This window comes from Lycorma delicatula, chromosome 7 (assembly GCF_047948215.1).
Source record: "Lycorma delicatula isolate Av1 chromosome 7, ASM4794821v1, whole genome shotgun sequence".
In the NCBI taxonomy this organism is placed as follows: Eukaryota; Metazoa; Arthropoda; class Insecta; order Hemiptera; family Fulgoridae; genus Lycorma; species Lycorma delicatula.
This window is the reverse complement of record NC_134461.1, coordinates 128,595,431-128,610,075: the sequence shown is the minus strand read 5'-3', so window position 1 is coordinate 128,610,075 and position 14,645 is coordinate 128,595,431. Positions and strand designations below refer to the sequence as shown.

Sequence of the window (14,645 nt, the reverse complement as noted above, 5' to 3'; positions counted from 1 at the left end):
ATAACAAACAAATAAAAAAAAAAAAAACATGAAAAGAAAATACATAAATTTACTTACGTACACAATGATTGAATTAATCTTCAATGATATTTTTCAATATTAGAACGACGATGGACTAAACGAATATACTGAAATATAGGCATAGTAGTTACACGAATAACTGCACGTACACAGAACAATATAGATGTACGTAATGAAAAAAAAACACAGCCAAGCAAAGAAACCACACACAACTAAATGTTTCTCTTGCTCGGGCAAATTCGGCTCTCCCGAGCTTATCCGAATGAGCGTAACACAACATAGCTTTACGAATTATACTTGACACTACCCGGCAGACTGTCTACCGCTCTTGGCTACAGTCGGCTAGCCCGAATTAACCAGTGTTAGAAATCCGTGCCAACAAAGATAGCTGATTTAGAGGTATACCTCTCTCTTTGTCTACAGTCCGTTCAAAAAGTTTGTGACGATCTCTCTCATCACAAATCACAAGTTATCATTCATAATTCAAGTTATTGTAGAAAGTTTTTATAAAAACATTTATATGATACAATGATTAACTCAACATTTATTTAATATTCATAGGCATTAAATTTTTCTATTAATTAATAGAATTATGAGATTTTATCACTTAATATTAACTACAATTAAGTTATACGGAATCACTTTCTGAAGAAACGGTACGTTAGGTACAATGCGCATGCGCTGCACTGTGTGACAATGAAAACTATACCTCTAAATCTATCTGTCTCACGTTCGTTTTCTGCTCACGTTGGACATAGGCAGTGCCCATTCCAGTATTTATACATTTCAGTAGAATTAACAACAATGAGTGTTTTTTTTCAAAGCCTGACGGATCAACCTTTTTATTACCAATATAAAATTGCGCGGCGCGTCTAAAGAAATTTTCACTTCAAAAATACATTATATTTATTACCATTTTAGTCAATCATATTAATAATTAGTGTAAACGTAGCTTAAAAATCATGTGATTAACTTTTTTTTTCTTTTTTTTTTTAACTTCAGAGTTTAACTTGTGAGATGGATTTAAATTTAAAATAAATTTTTAAAACATTTTTTAAAAATTAAAAAAATATTTGTTTGTTACAACAGACCGGAATGGGCAAAAAAAATCATATATATATAAAGTCTTTTTTTAATATTAATTTGTTGAATATTAAATAATATTTTTTGGTAATTTTTTATATTGATAAAAAAGATTTAATAAACGGAAAGTACTGAGGCAGTTTTTGCTGAAGTGCCCCAGTAAATATTTTAAATTTTGTTTCGATCACAACACTCCCCTTTTTTTACAGTTTTTGCAAAAATTTAATAGTTTCCTCCCGAAGATAGTACCTGTCTACTAAGTTTGAAGAATATCTGTTAACGAGGTCGAGAGTTATAAGACCAAATACACGTCAATACACAAACGTACACACGCACAAACCTCGGTCTGACAAAAGTAGACTTTTTGGAATTAGGAGCATTGAAATAAACATTATTTTTTACAATTTATTAAAATCTACTTTTTTTTTGTTAAGAATTTTTTTTAAATGTCTTGCACAGAAAACTTAAAAAATTCCAAATGTTTAGATTTTTTTTTGATAAATTTATACATTTTCCCATCGTAGGTGCATATGTTGCTATAGCCGGGAGAGTAAAATAAAAAGTAACCACTTCTTGCACCGTAAAAAGAATAAACACGATATTATTGTAGTAGAATGTATTAGTAATTTATTTAATACAGCATCAGTCAACATTTCGAAATCTTATAGAATTGTTAAACTCTCGATTTCTCCGATTATCAAATTACAGTAAGATCAGATATTAATAATTCCACTGTACTTATTAAATTAACGTTATACTCGATGTAGACAGTAGAGCTCTGTCAACCCACCAGGTTGGTCTAGTGGTTAACGCGTCTTCCCAAATCAGCTGATTTGGAAGTCGAGAGTTCCAGCGTTCAAGTCCTAGTAAAGCCAGTTATTTTTACACGGATTTGAATACTAGATCGGGGATACCGGTGTTCTTTGGTGGTTGGGTTTCAATTAACCACACATCTCAGGAACGGTCGAACTGAGAATGTACAGGACTACACTTCATTTACACTCATACATATCATCCTCTGAAGAATTATCTAAACGGTAGTTACCGGAGGCTAAACAGGAAAAAGAAAGAAGTAGAGTTTGTCGGTGTTGCAATTTAACGCAGTAAAACGACCTACAACCGCTGTCCATGTAACAAATATTGCATTGTGGCATTTTTATTCAAACTTTTATTTTTGTGACCGGTGCATTAGTAAGGTAGAAACAAATAACGGTTCGAATTAAGTACATAGTCGGTTCAACGATAATATAACATTGTTTTGAAAATATACGTAAAAGAATTAATAATATTTTAGATACACCCAAAACAAGATTTTAACAAAACCATCTTTTATCTATGACATTTTTTATTTGCTAGGAAAAAAATGCTTAGAATTAGGTTGTTAAGCGATAGGGCTTTTAATGTTTAAAGTTAAACGTATGTCTTGATATCAGATTTATAAAACCAAAAAATAAATTTTAAACCGTTTGGAAATAAAAATTACGGATAAAGGAATTTCGAATCCTGTTAAATAAATTTTAATTATTTATAAATAAGATTTTTGAATCAGTAAGATTCAAAAATCTTACTTACTTGTATTACTGACAGTTTTCCTTTCGCAAAAATTGGTACACAAACAACTAAATATTAAATTTCCATAAACCGAGGTGTTCTTTGTACTGTAGACAAGGATGTCTATCATGTTCGATAAAAACAAAGATTCACACCACGTCATATTTTTTTAGTTTTACGATCCTTTACGATAATGGACACAGCAAGTTCCTTCCTATTACGTTCAACGGAAGACAGAATAAAACGTTCAAAATGCACTTGATAATATTCTATGATGTAATTTGCTGTATAGAGAAAAAAAGGGAAAGATTAAAAAAGTAAAAATATAAAAAAATACGTAAGAATGTTTAAACGTGAAATAGTTTAATGTTGTTATTTTTGATTCTTTTCCTTTGAGTAATTAACTTAATATTTCACTCCGAGAAAACGATGGAAATTAATTTTTATTGTTTAACCGTATGTTCTAATAAAAAAATATATATGCTTAAAAACCGTGTTTATAAATAATGTTAAAAGAAAAAAAAAAATTATTATTAATCTGCGATACTAATTTCCTGAAAAAAATATATTAAACAAATTTTAATATGAATAAAATAAAATAGACAACTTACATTGTGCTTCAATCATTTAAATTTTAAAAACCTAATATTTATAAAAATATACTCTTAAACATTTATATACTGGTAAATATGCGTAAAAAAAAAAATAATTTATTCCGACATTACAAATTTGTAGATTGGAGTCCTGTTGACTAGTATTATTTGCGAACTGTGGCAGGACTTTCGTATTTCTATTCATGACGGCTTGGGCACAGCTAGACTTTTACAGCATCGTCGCCGAGGTTCAACTCACCGACCGCTGGGTCCAATTTCTGGAATAAATCTCTGTAAATTGCGGAAAGAAAGTATTAAAATGAAACTACTGAATTTAAACTAAACTTAATTAATAAATTTCAGTAAATTATAATAATTAAGTAATCTATTAATAATTAATACATTCAGTTGATAAAATTTAATTAAACATTCTAGCAATTTTTTTGCTTTTAATAAATTGAATATCTTCGTGAATTTTACCTAAATTCATTTTAAAAAGCACAGCTTAAAAGTACTCGAAACTTGTTTTTGAAAATAAAAAAACTTTTTTGCCTCGTTAATTTATCTCCGCAGATATAATCGATCAAATTGACCGCCATTGTGCAACTTTTGAATGAAATTATTATCGATAAATTAATAGACCGATATTTAGCAATAATTCACGTTTTCCAGTATATATTTCAACTTTCTAGCTAACAAGACATCGATTTAAAAAAAAAAAAAAAAAAACAATAACTTTGTTAAAATTGCAAATATGTTTAAAAATTCCCTAAACGATTTAAATTTTTCAAAATGCATTTGAAACTTTGAGTGCTCTTTTATATGTGATTACATTTTTAAATATCTATACTTTATTTCAGGCTCTACACAATTTAGAAAAATCGCATTTTTTTTTAGGTAGATTTCATAACAAAGCTACCTATTGAAATGGATACCATGTTTCAACTTCCAGAAAATTTCGACATATCTTCGCATTTCACACCCCCCAGATCTCAAAACCACCGTCAATTCAAAAGTTTATATATATATATATATATATATATATATATATATATATATATATTTCACTTTATTTTGGACGTGACAACTGCCGTAACTTTGCGCCAATCACTTTCTAATTGATAAATAAGATGTAACGACCAAAAATCTCGGTCGTGTTCGTTAATAGGCAAAATCGGACAATCGGAGTGGAAATGGGGGGCTTTTTCGAAAAAAAAATATATCGCTATAACTTTCCTATTAAGCAAAATGCCGAATTCGTTCTACTATTCTTTGAATAAGGTCCTACAATTGATTTAAGTAAAATTTTTTGATAACACTGACCATTGGCCCAGGGGGTGAAAAACCAGGATTAGATATTACATACCTTCTTACCAGTATCCAAGAGAACAGCCTTTTGCATTGAAAAGAATAAACCAGCTGAAGATCAAGAGACATTCACGCTTTATAAAGCGAGTGCGGAATCTCACTGATCGCACCCATCAGAACGGGAATATTAGGTACCTCCTTCTATTCCAGATCTCCGTCAGTCGATGTGCCAAATGTCAGAGCATCGACCATCGACCCCTTTTCATAATATTTCGTTCTCCAGTTGTTTTCCAGTGGAATAGAGACATCTATAAGCCACGTAATTTTTTCCTGTTTGTCTATCGCTTTAAGTTCAGACCTCTTATGTCCCACTGACTTATCTATGATAATCATATGGTCATAATAAACACGGTACTTAAGTTTTCAATCATAGATAGAAAAACAGAGCAAAAAAACGGGACCGAATCTCCAAGTATCTTTAGGTCCAGAGGGATACGCTGATGTAGTAGCATTCTGGCCAAGTGTGACGATTTGTGTAGTCACCCTAATTATATATTATTGTTATTATTATTGCCGCGGTATCGTAGATGACACCGCGGCAGGCTGGCGTAGGACCGCGATCACGTCAGGGGCGACGCAGGGGTCAATTCTCGACCCCGACTTTTGGAACGCCGTCTATGATGGCTTGCTGAGGCTGGAGATGCCAGAAGAATCGGCCTTGGACGATGCCTAAAGCCTGGAGGATTTGACGACTTTGCCTGGACATGCCTGAAGAATCGGTTCGCTGACGACGTTGGGCTACTTGTCGCGGACAGCAACGTGGAGTGTGCCCAACTGGGGCTCAGCTGAACTATGCACAGTCAGTGCCTGGTTGAACGACCATATATTGTCTCTGGCCCTCAGAAAAACAAAGATTGTGGTTCTAAAGAAGAAGCTTATCCACACCCTTCCTCTCCTGCGGGTCAGGTACGAGGTTGACGAGACCAAGCATGCCCCAAAGTACCTCGGTATGATGATTGACCGGAAACTCAACTTGACCGAGCAGCTACGGAAAGCCGCCGCCAAAGCTAGGAGAGCCGTAACTGATCTCAGCCGGTTCATGGCGAATGTCGGCGTACCGGAGCCCAGGATATCAGGCGACTGCTGATATCCACGGCGCATTCCATCTTGTTTAACGGCGTGGAAATGTAGGCTCACAATTCTCATTAAGATTCGAAAGAAACCGGAAGCGGCTCGCGCAGGCCCAACGCCCGCGGCCTTGCAAGTTGCTTACGCGTATCGGACGGTTTCCGGAGCCTGCCAAACTGGTGGTCGCCAGCGTCATATCCATTGCTCTTTTGCCAAGAGAGCAACGGACACGCACGTTTCTCGCATGGCAATAGACTGGGACCACGAGACCAGAGGACGGTGGACCGTAAGGCATATCCCTCTGGTCTGATCCTGGACAGAGCGGTGGCATGGAGAAGTGGAGTACTACGCGACCCAGTTTTGAACGGGTCACGGATACTTCCGAGTTTATCCCCATGCCATAGTGAATGTGCCGTCCCACGACTGTCTCTATTGTTCTGGTATGCGGGAGGACACCGAGCACACCTTTTTGAAATGTTCTCGGTGGCCGACCGATCGAAGAACACTAGAGACGGATCTCGCAGCACTGAACCCCCACAATGTGGTTGCGATGATGCTCCGTCATCTGAGCACCTGGGAGAGTGTGGCCCGATTTATCGGCAGTATTCTCGGGACCAAGAAGGGTAACCGGGATAATCGTAAAAATTATGTTTGGCCTCCTAGCCTAGTCTGAAGTGTTAAACGGTTCCGGGCCGATTCCTAGTAGAAAGGGGGGAAATTTTAGTCGGTAGTCTGCTGATGGCGGTTGGATAAGACTCGCAGTGGGAGTCAGACACTCCGTACGCATTTCCACCTCACGCCCAGAAAAAAGTTATTTTTATTATGTACATAAATGTAGGTTATAGTGTGTAAAATAAAAATAAAAATAAAAAATACATGAAATAAATTACTTTAATTTAAAATGAAAATTCGTGAATCCATTAACACATCGCTGTGTTTTATTCTGATGTCAGATAACCGTATTATTGTTACTACAGAAGAGATGTTTTAACATATAAAAACAACCAATTACTTTATTCTTCCATAATAGAATAAATTAATTTTAAATAGATTTTACATGTAAAAGATTCTTTTTTATGTAAACGTAAATAATATTAATCGAATTTGGTTTATATATAAACTTATAAATATATTTTTGTATTTTAATTTGCGAGATGATGATGACGATGAATAAGAATAATATTTAAATAGCGAAATAATAAAAAGAGATATGTATGTATATATTTAGCAAAAATTAGAGATGAATGAACAAATGTTTGAAAAGCTTATTTGGTAGAGCTGCATCGCATCACATTTACACAGGACGGACAGCAGCAATAAGCATTTAGTAAGTCAAACAGTCACTAGTTTAATAATGCCCGAATCATTCTGACCCGATGGATTTCCAATCAACCCACCCGGAAATAGACATGAATGCTTTGCGCATACAACAAAAGTACCTCTTCCTCCCGTAGTCTATTTCTCTTTCAACATCTCTCTCGGCTACACTTATTCTCTGTGTGTGTTAGTGTTCATATATTAATATCGGTTATACAATATAAATACTATATGACGGTTTGTATATCATTACCAGAATATTGATGATCATATTACACCGGTAGATATATGACCGATAATATTATCCGAGTGATATTTGTGATATTAATCATGTTACAGGTATGTTTCTCAATTAATTTTGGTTGTAATATTCTACATTATTATGTTACAAGGTAATATTAAAACTTGTTACCTATTTCAGAGTTCTCTTGAGAATTCTATTCGGCTTGTTTCTATTTTAGTTAAATGCAAATAGTAATGAACAGAAATTTAAAAATAGAAAATGCGCAATGGAAATAAATCATAAAAATAACAAAAACAAACTTGATATAAGCACAGACTTTAGATAAAGAAAGAAATGTACTGTCCAAGTAGAATGGGATAACGTGCGTTGTTCAAATAGATATATTTCACAACAGAAATTATTAAAATTACCAGAAAAATTACATACAACTATTCAAAAATATGTAAAGTTTCACTTACCAAGTTATAAATGTTCTATATGCCGTCCATCTGCTGTAAGGAAAATATCAAGACGATGGCTGAATTCTTCCACATGTCGAAGATAGTCTTATGTTACAGGATATAATGCACCTGTAATCTTGGTTTTCAGCTCATCCGAATCATCCTGACCCCATAGAAGACACCCGCCTTGAGACGATTCCACACCACCCCCACCGTACCTAGTCCTAATGTGCTTTACCGGAGGTCGTCTTTTAGACCCTCTAAACTTGATAACACAACACAGTCATCAGGATGCCACCGATACAAATATCTAAGCAGACATTTTCATGAGTGAATTTACACAAATTACTATCGTCTTCGTATGGCATCTCTAAATCAGCAGGTAATGGTGGAACATAAAAACTTTGTTTCACACAACAATCTGGAACATATCTCCACACAAAAATTTGACAAGGTGTAGTGTCTGCGGATCTTGTAGCCGAAGAGTGTAGTACTTTGGCTCCCGTACGACCTGTCCATCGTTGAGACGATTTTTCATTTGGAAACCGACGAACTAGATTGTGCGTGTGTGGCGAGCCCCATCTTGCAGAAAATGAATTGAGAGTTTTCATTTAGTTTTGGAAAAATTCAGTCCTGCAGTATTTCAAAATAAGAAAAAGGAAGGGCCATACATTTTTTTAAACGAAACCGCACAAAAATATTAACTTTGATGAATCTCGCTTCTGCTGTACAAGCTCGTGCGAAATCTCAGATACCCGTATGCGAACATTGTGACTTGAATCTTTACCGCTAAATGAAATGTTGCTTCTTCACTAAAAATTAACCGGTAAAAACCTATCTTCTTCCATATCGACTAACAGTATATCACAGAATCGTTACATTTTCTTTTGGCACTTACACGAATTTGTACTGGTTGTAATGGATACGGCCTAAAATACACGCGCCAAACATAGGAGGGATCGCAAGTTCTCAGCTAGCGCAACGAGTGAACTTTATCGGGCTTCGTTGAACTAAATTTTTCACTGAAGTGCGTGGCAACATGGCACAGTTGCGACTGTCCGTTACGACTGAGTTTAGCGTACGTTTAAGAATTTCAATCTGTTGGCCGAAATTTGAAACTGCAGGACGTTTAATTTCAGACGATGCAAATTTTATTCACTGACCACGGGTAGTTGCACAGGTGTATGATTTTGAAATAGGGTCATTTTTGATGCACTCTATATTTTAAAATCAAATGGATTTGTTTTTTTTTTTGTTTTTTTTTTACTCTCCTCCCCTGGGCCGATCCAACTGGTTGGTATTGCGCCACCCAGGGGAGTGCCTGTTGTACTCAAATGGGCCTTCCCACCTACCGGCTGTATGTCCGGCATGGCAGGTGTGCCCACCGGTCAGTTCTTTTGAGTCTATTGATATGCCCATCTATATATATCACCACGCCATACCTTGACGTGACGATTGGGTCTTTTCTTTTATCTTTCCTATCAAGAAAACCCTTGAAGTCCCCAGTGGCTCATCGAAACTGGCACACCTCAGCACGCCAGTCCTCATCACTGGGGCTATCCGCCCTTCCCTATACTAAGATCAGAACCCCAATCTCCTCTCGTCCTCATTTTTCTGCGTTAATATTTTCTTAATAGCTGAATCAACCCTCTTTCAGGCATCTTCACTCTGCAACATGTGATTAATTAATCTGCCGTTACCATCAGATGATAGATCGATGTCTACTAATTCTTCTCTCCATTTATGGCATTCCGTCGATGCTCTTCTACCGATTCTGTGCAAGTAAAAATTAAAGTTGCCATGCCCTGTAAAGTATTGTGACAGGTGAAAATTCACTTCCCCATGTTTCCTATATATCCAGCTTTTAATATCGGGGATAAGTCTCTTTGTTCTATCTCCAGGGCCATTCTTATTCCACCTGTCCTGCCACCTTGCCATTTAGCCGCTGCCTTGATTCGTGAATTCCAACTCCCTGGTCTCTTTCAACTCTTAAAAGCGCCAATAAATCAATCGGTGGGACTCCAGCGAGCACACACAAAGCCTCATAGGAGACCGTCCTATATGTAGAAATCACTCCAAGCAACAGTCTCCTATGGGTCCTGATCATACGTGCCAGGTTTTTCTTTACTTGCACTGAAATCCACCAAACCGGCACCGCATAAAGCATGGACGATATTACCGAAGACGCTATGACCCTTCTCTTTGACGCCTTAGGCGCTCTTTGGTTCGTCATAATGATATTTAAAGATTTTATCATAAAATCATAAAAGAGATAACGAAACATTCTATACAATAAAAAATTTATGACAAAAAGGAGCCTTTGCTAAATTTAATTTTTTTGTTTAATGATTGACTGTTGAATAGTTATTTAAAAGTTGCTATAGACACTTTTGAAACTATCTTTAAGAAAACATTACCTGCCAACCATTTTGGTTAGCGTTGAAAGCTCAGAGTTATTTACGTCAAATTTTTAATTTTTAAGCATCTGCTAAACTTTATTTTTTTATGTTTAACAGTTGAAATTTTGTTTAAGACTTGCTATAAAATACAGTAATTTTATATACAGTATTTATTAATATTGTACGAGTATACCATATAAAATGTACTACAAATTTTCTATCTCACTTGATGGCTTCCATGCCATAATGGAAGAGTCATCGCCTTTCATCCAGAAGGTACTGGGTTCAAATTCTAACAATATATGGAACTTTTTCACATTAAAAGCATTATTTTCTCATTTATTACACAAAAAAAAAAACTAATTTAATTGGGAAAAAGCCGATAACTTTTTTTTGAATCATCCACCTTAGTGGTAAATCACACCAATGTGTTCTGGCTCCTTTTCTTTCTTGTCAGTAAGTTTTCATTCTTCTGGACATGACTTTCTTTTATCTTTCTGTTATGGTTTGTTATTCACATTTTGATTTGACTTCGGTTTCAACTGGAATCTTTGATTTTCATTTTGAAATATTTTCCTTAGATTGTTTCAGTTTTTATAGGTTTCTTCCGTTTTTCAATGTTTAGAAGTCTTTTGTATTTCATTGTACTGATGTTTATTGGGAAATAGATTTATTTATCTTTCGGATCTAATATTTCCCTAATGATTTTTCTTTCTTTATATTGTAAATTATACGTTACAAATTACATTATCTATTATTAAATTATTGATTGTACATTACTGCTAACGTTTGCTGCGTACAAAGTTTCTAATTTTACTGATGTGTTGTTTAATTTTAGCGTTCCTGTACAAATTTTTTGCGGTTAAGTCAACTATGGACCACGGAAGTACCATTTCTTCTGATTTATTTTTCTTTTCTCCCAATATTTTTTCATTCTTTATTCGTGAATGGTCTTTCTCTCTTCTGACCGTTTCACTTTACTGCGATTCTTTTCATTCCTCTACGTTTCAACTCAACTTTGTTTATTTTTTGTTTGAATAGCCTATTCTTGGATCCCTAGGTTAGACCGATAATTCTTTCTTTATTTGTTTCAGGTACTCACGGTTGCTCTTTTGTTCCTAGAGTTTAATGAATATTTATCTCTGTTTTTCCATTCTGTACTCGTAGCCCAGGAATTTATTTCCTTTACCGCTTTTTCCATATCCTTTAATTCTTCATACAGTTCTCCGTTGGATTCAGTCTGCATACTTCTGCTATTTTCCTGGAACTTAGAATTTTTTTCAGTATTCTCTGTATTTTCTTTAACGAATCCAGGTCGGTAAGCTGTGGCGTAATATTTGACTTTGGCCCTTTTTGAGAGTTTCCTTTTATTGTAGATATATTTTTAGGAGGAAACGTAATTTATCCGATTAGTTTATTCTCCCTTCTATTATCTCTCTATCTGTACTGTTGGGATTTATTGTTTCTCTTAGATATTTGAAACTAGACACCACATTAAAATTTTCGTATGCTGTGCTAATTTTTTATCGAGGTGGGTTTTGATGCCGGGTATTTTTCTGGTTTATCAAAGAATATCTGTAGGCCTGCTCTCTCAGCTACCTGTTTTAGATCCTCTACCTACTGAATGGCTTCTTCCTCTGTTTCTGCTAGCAAATCCAGGTCATCCGCAAAGGCCAGACATGTGATTTGGTTTCCACTGTTTTTTTGTCCCTATCCTTATTCTTTTTTCATTCTTTTCCCAGTAGGTTTTCATTAGGGTGGTTCGGATTTTTTTTATTTCGGAATGTTATAGAGCGCAAAGGTTGCCGTCGGTATGACAAGAAAAAATTTTAAAAAATTAAATTTTTTACATATCTTCTGGTTGCGCATTGCCGTTAAAGTTTGGAAAAAGCATCAATTTCCAATACATTTTAGCAAAATTTTAAAGTTTTACATCCTACGACGTTCTTAAAACTAATAAAATTGAGCCGCTATAGTGAAATTCAAGTACCTGAAAATGCTTAGAAAATAAGCCTTCTAGAATAATCATAATATTTTAATTCTAAATGGGAGCGCAGTTGCATAGAGCGCGTGACTAACGCCACAGTGATCTTGGTCCTGGTATGACAAGACGCACGTGTGCGCTTATCTGTTCTCTGTCTGCCATTTTGTGTTTTACTGTCAATTGTCACTCTGCTGTAGGCCTCAATCAGTACAGGAATGGTGTTGTTCCTATGTTAGAACGTAATTAATTATTTTCTTGTGAGTTTAGTCGTCAACGTGTTATTTTTTTATTAAGTTTTTGCGATTACAAGTGCAAGCGCATTACTGCTATGATGGACGTGCCAAAGAAGTTAGGCATAGGTGTAATAACTAGAAAGGATATCGAATGTATATTCAGCCACCCACGAGACTTATAAAATAACAACCTACCAACACATGAGGATGTTCTCCGCTGTTGCTTTCAAGTGAGATTTAACTTGGCTGTTGAAACAAACAACAAGAGTGTGTCCTTTTCAAAAGTAGCCGCAACAGTTGCACACAAAATTAACTGTTTGTATGACAAAGCTTCCATCCCAACTATCACGGAATACAGAGTGGTCCGGCTAATTAACGCTTACTATGAATCGTATTGTAAGCTCAGAAAATCATACCTTCGTGACAAAAATAAACCGACATTCAAACAGACTTGACGAATTTAAAAAGAAGGGTTCCTCTTTTGTTGACATGGCTGTATGTAAGTAAATCTGTAATTATTGCTAACGATTGTACTTGTAAGAGATGCATGTGTATGTCCAAGAAGTATTAACTGCATACATGAAAAAAAATCCTGCCTTGGAGTTACGATTTATGAACTTGCAGAAAAATACGGCGTTGGGAAAATCGGGTCTCTGGATGTTAAAGAAACAAAAAAGATTACTGATAGAAACAAGCGGAAATATTACGAAAGAAAACGATCTGAACTCTCTGATTTATGCAAAAACGATGAAGTACACACGGAAGTTTGCGATTCAGAAATTTCTGAATCACAAAAAAAATTTCAAACAAGACAACATTAAAAAAAAAATTTTTTCAAACCACCCTAGTCTTCAGTATTTTGCCCAGGATGAGGTTGAAAAGCGGCGGAGAGTATCTGTATCCTTGTACTAATCTTGTTTTAATTTCGAAGGCAGTGCTTAGATGTCCTTTGAAGAAGTTCGTTAAATGCTCTGAATGATGTATTTAAACCCACTACTCATATCTTACCTCCCCCACTTGGTAGGACATACCAGATGCAAAATAAAGAAACTATTTACTTTCGAAAGTTTCATAAATATGAAGCCGCTACAGTTATTTTTGTCTTTCAGAATCTGTGAATCAAATGTATCTTTGATTCATAGATAAAAAAATAATCAAAAATAAAAATGTAATTCATTTTAATCTTCCTTCATCATCGCAATAATAATGATTTTCGTTGTAATTTAGTAAACATCGATCGTAATAAACAGTTTTTCGTTATCGGCTATTTTAATATTCTCCTTCATCAAAATAAACTAGAGTTTAAGGATTTCGGAAAAATAAAAAAAAATATTGCATTTCAGAGGCTAATGTTCAGTAACATGCTTCATCAATTTTTTATTGCCTAGTTAAAAATCACACTGTTTTGTTTTTTTTTTTTTAAATTCATTTCTGATTAAAAATAACAACGCAGCTTGTTAAACTATAAATTTATGGGCATCAGTCAATTAATATTAATTTTTAAAAAGATCTCTATTCATAATATGCTGAATATATTATTAAAAATAGTCTACGAACGACAAATACTGGAAAAATTAATATTGTTACAAAAAAAAAAGGTATGATTGTATACTATTTATAGAATTATTAATAATAATATTTTTATCGAAGTATTAATATAAGGCATAAACGTAATGTAGACAAATTTAATGTTATAACTGAGTCTTATTAGTCAGTAACTAATGTAAAATACTTATTGAACAATATAAATGAAAGTAAGAATACAGTATTAATAAGAATTATAGTATTAAGTATTAATATAGTGTCAAATTCAACATAAGTACCGACGTAGTCAATTTGATTCCATAGACGTTTTCGTACACGATCCATTATTTTTCTTAATGAATTACGGAAAACTGTGTTTAAAACATCACGAATTCCGTTCTCAATATCAATAATAATTCTTCAGCGTTCGGCGCCACAAGATAGAATCACTAGGCGAACATCAGTACTTCTAAAAGTTTACCGAGTCTGTCTACGACAATCGATTCATCGTCGTGCGGGTCAAGCCGGTTGTAGACTGCAATGGCGGAGTATGGATACGCAGCGTTTTGAATAAATATGAGCTCAACCAGTGGTATTCCATCAAGTAACGACAGGCATATCAGAGTTCTAAAAAAACGAATTCACCGTTCATCGCGTCTTTTTGAAGTTAAGGATCACCGTACCGGTTGATGTTATACTATACAGCAGAACTTGTTTGCATTTTTTCAAAAGTAGCACCTGGATCAAAAACGGCAGTTATGAAAACTGCCTCGCAGGTATGATGTTATCAAATAAATCGAAATTTTTTCTTTCCTTGGGA

The 14,645-nt window shown here is 34.7% G+C and overlaps 2 protein-coding genes across 3 annotated transcripts in view; one reads left to right on the top strand and one right to left on the bottom strand.

Moving 5' to 3' along the window:
• The window catches only part of Teh1 (tipE homolog 1 phospholipid transfer protein), a 256,889-nt gene that overhangs the window by 46,254 nt on the left and 195,990 nt on the right, over nucleotides 1–14,645 (top strand). The window lies entirely within an intron of this gene.
• The window catches only part of Kyat (Kynurenine aminotransferase), a 363,126-nt gene that overhangs the window by 193,154 nt on the left and 155,327 nt on the right, over nucleotides 1–14,645 (bottom strand). Inside the window, exon 1 of one of the 2 annotated variants that reach the window (XM_075370239.1) lies at nucleotides 62–79. The exons of the other annotated variant lie outside the window; for it this stretch is intronic. The gene's annotated coding sequence lies outside the window, so the exon portion shown is untranslated. Of the gene's footprint in view, nucleotides 1–61; nucleotides 80–14,645 lie in introns of those variants that run through there. 2 annotated transcript variants of the gene reach the window in all.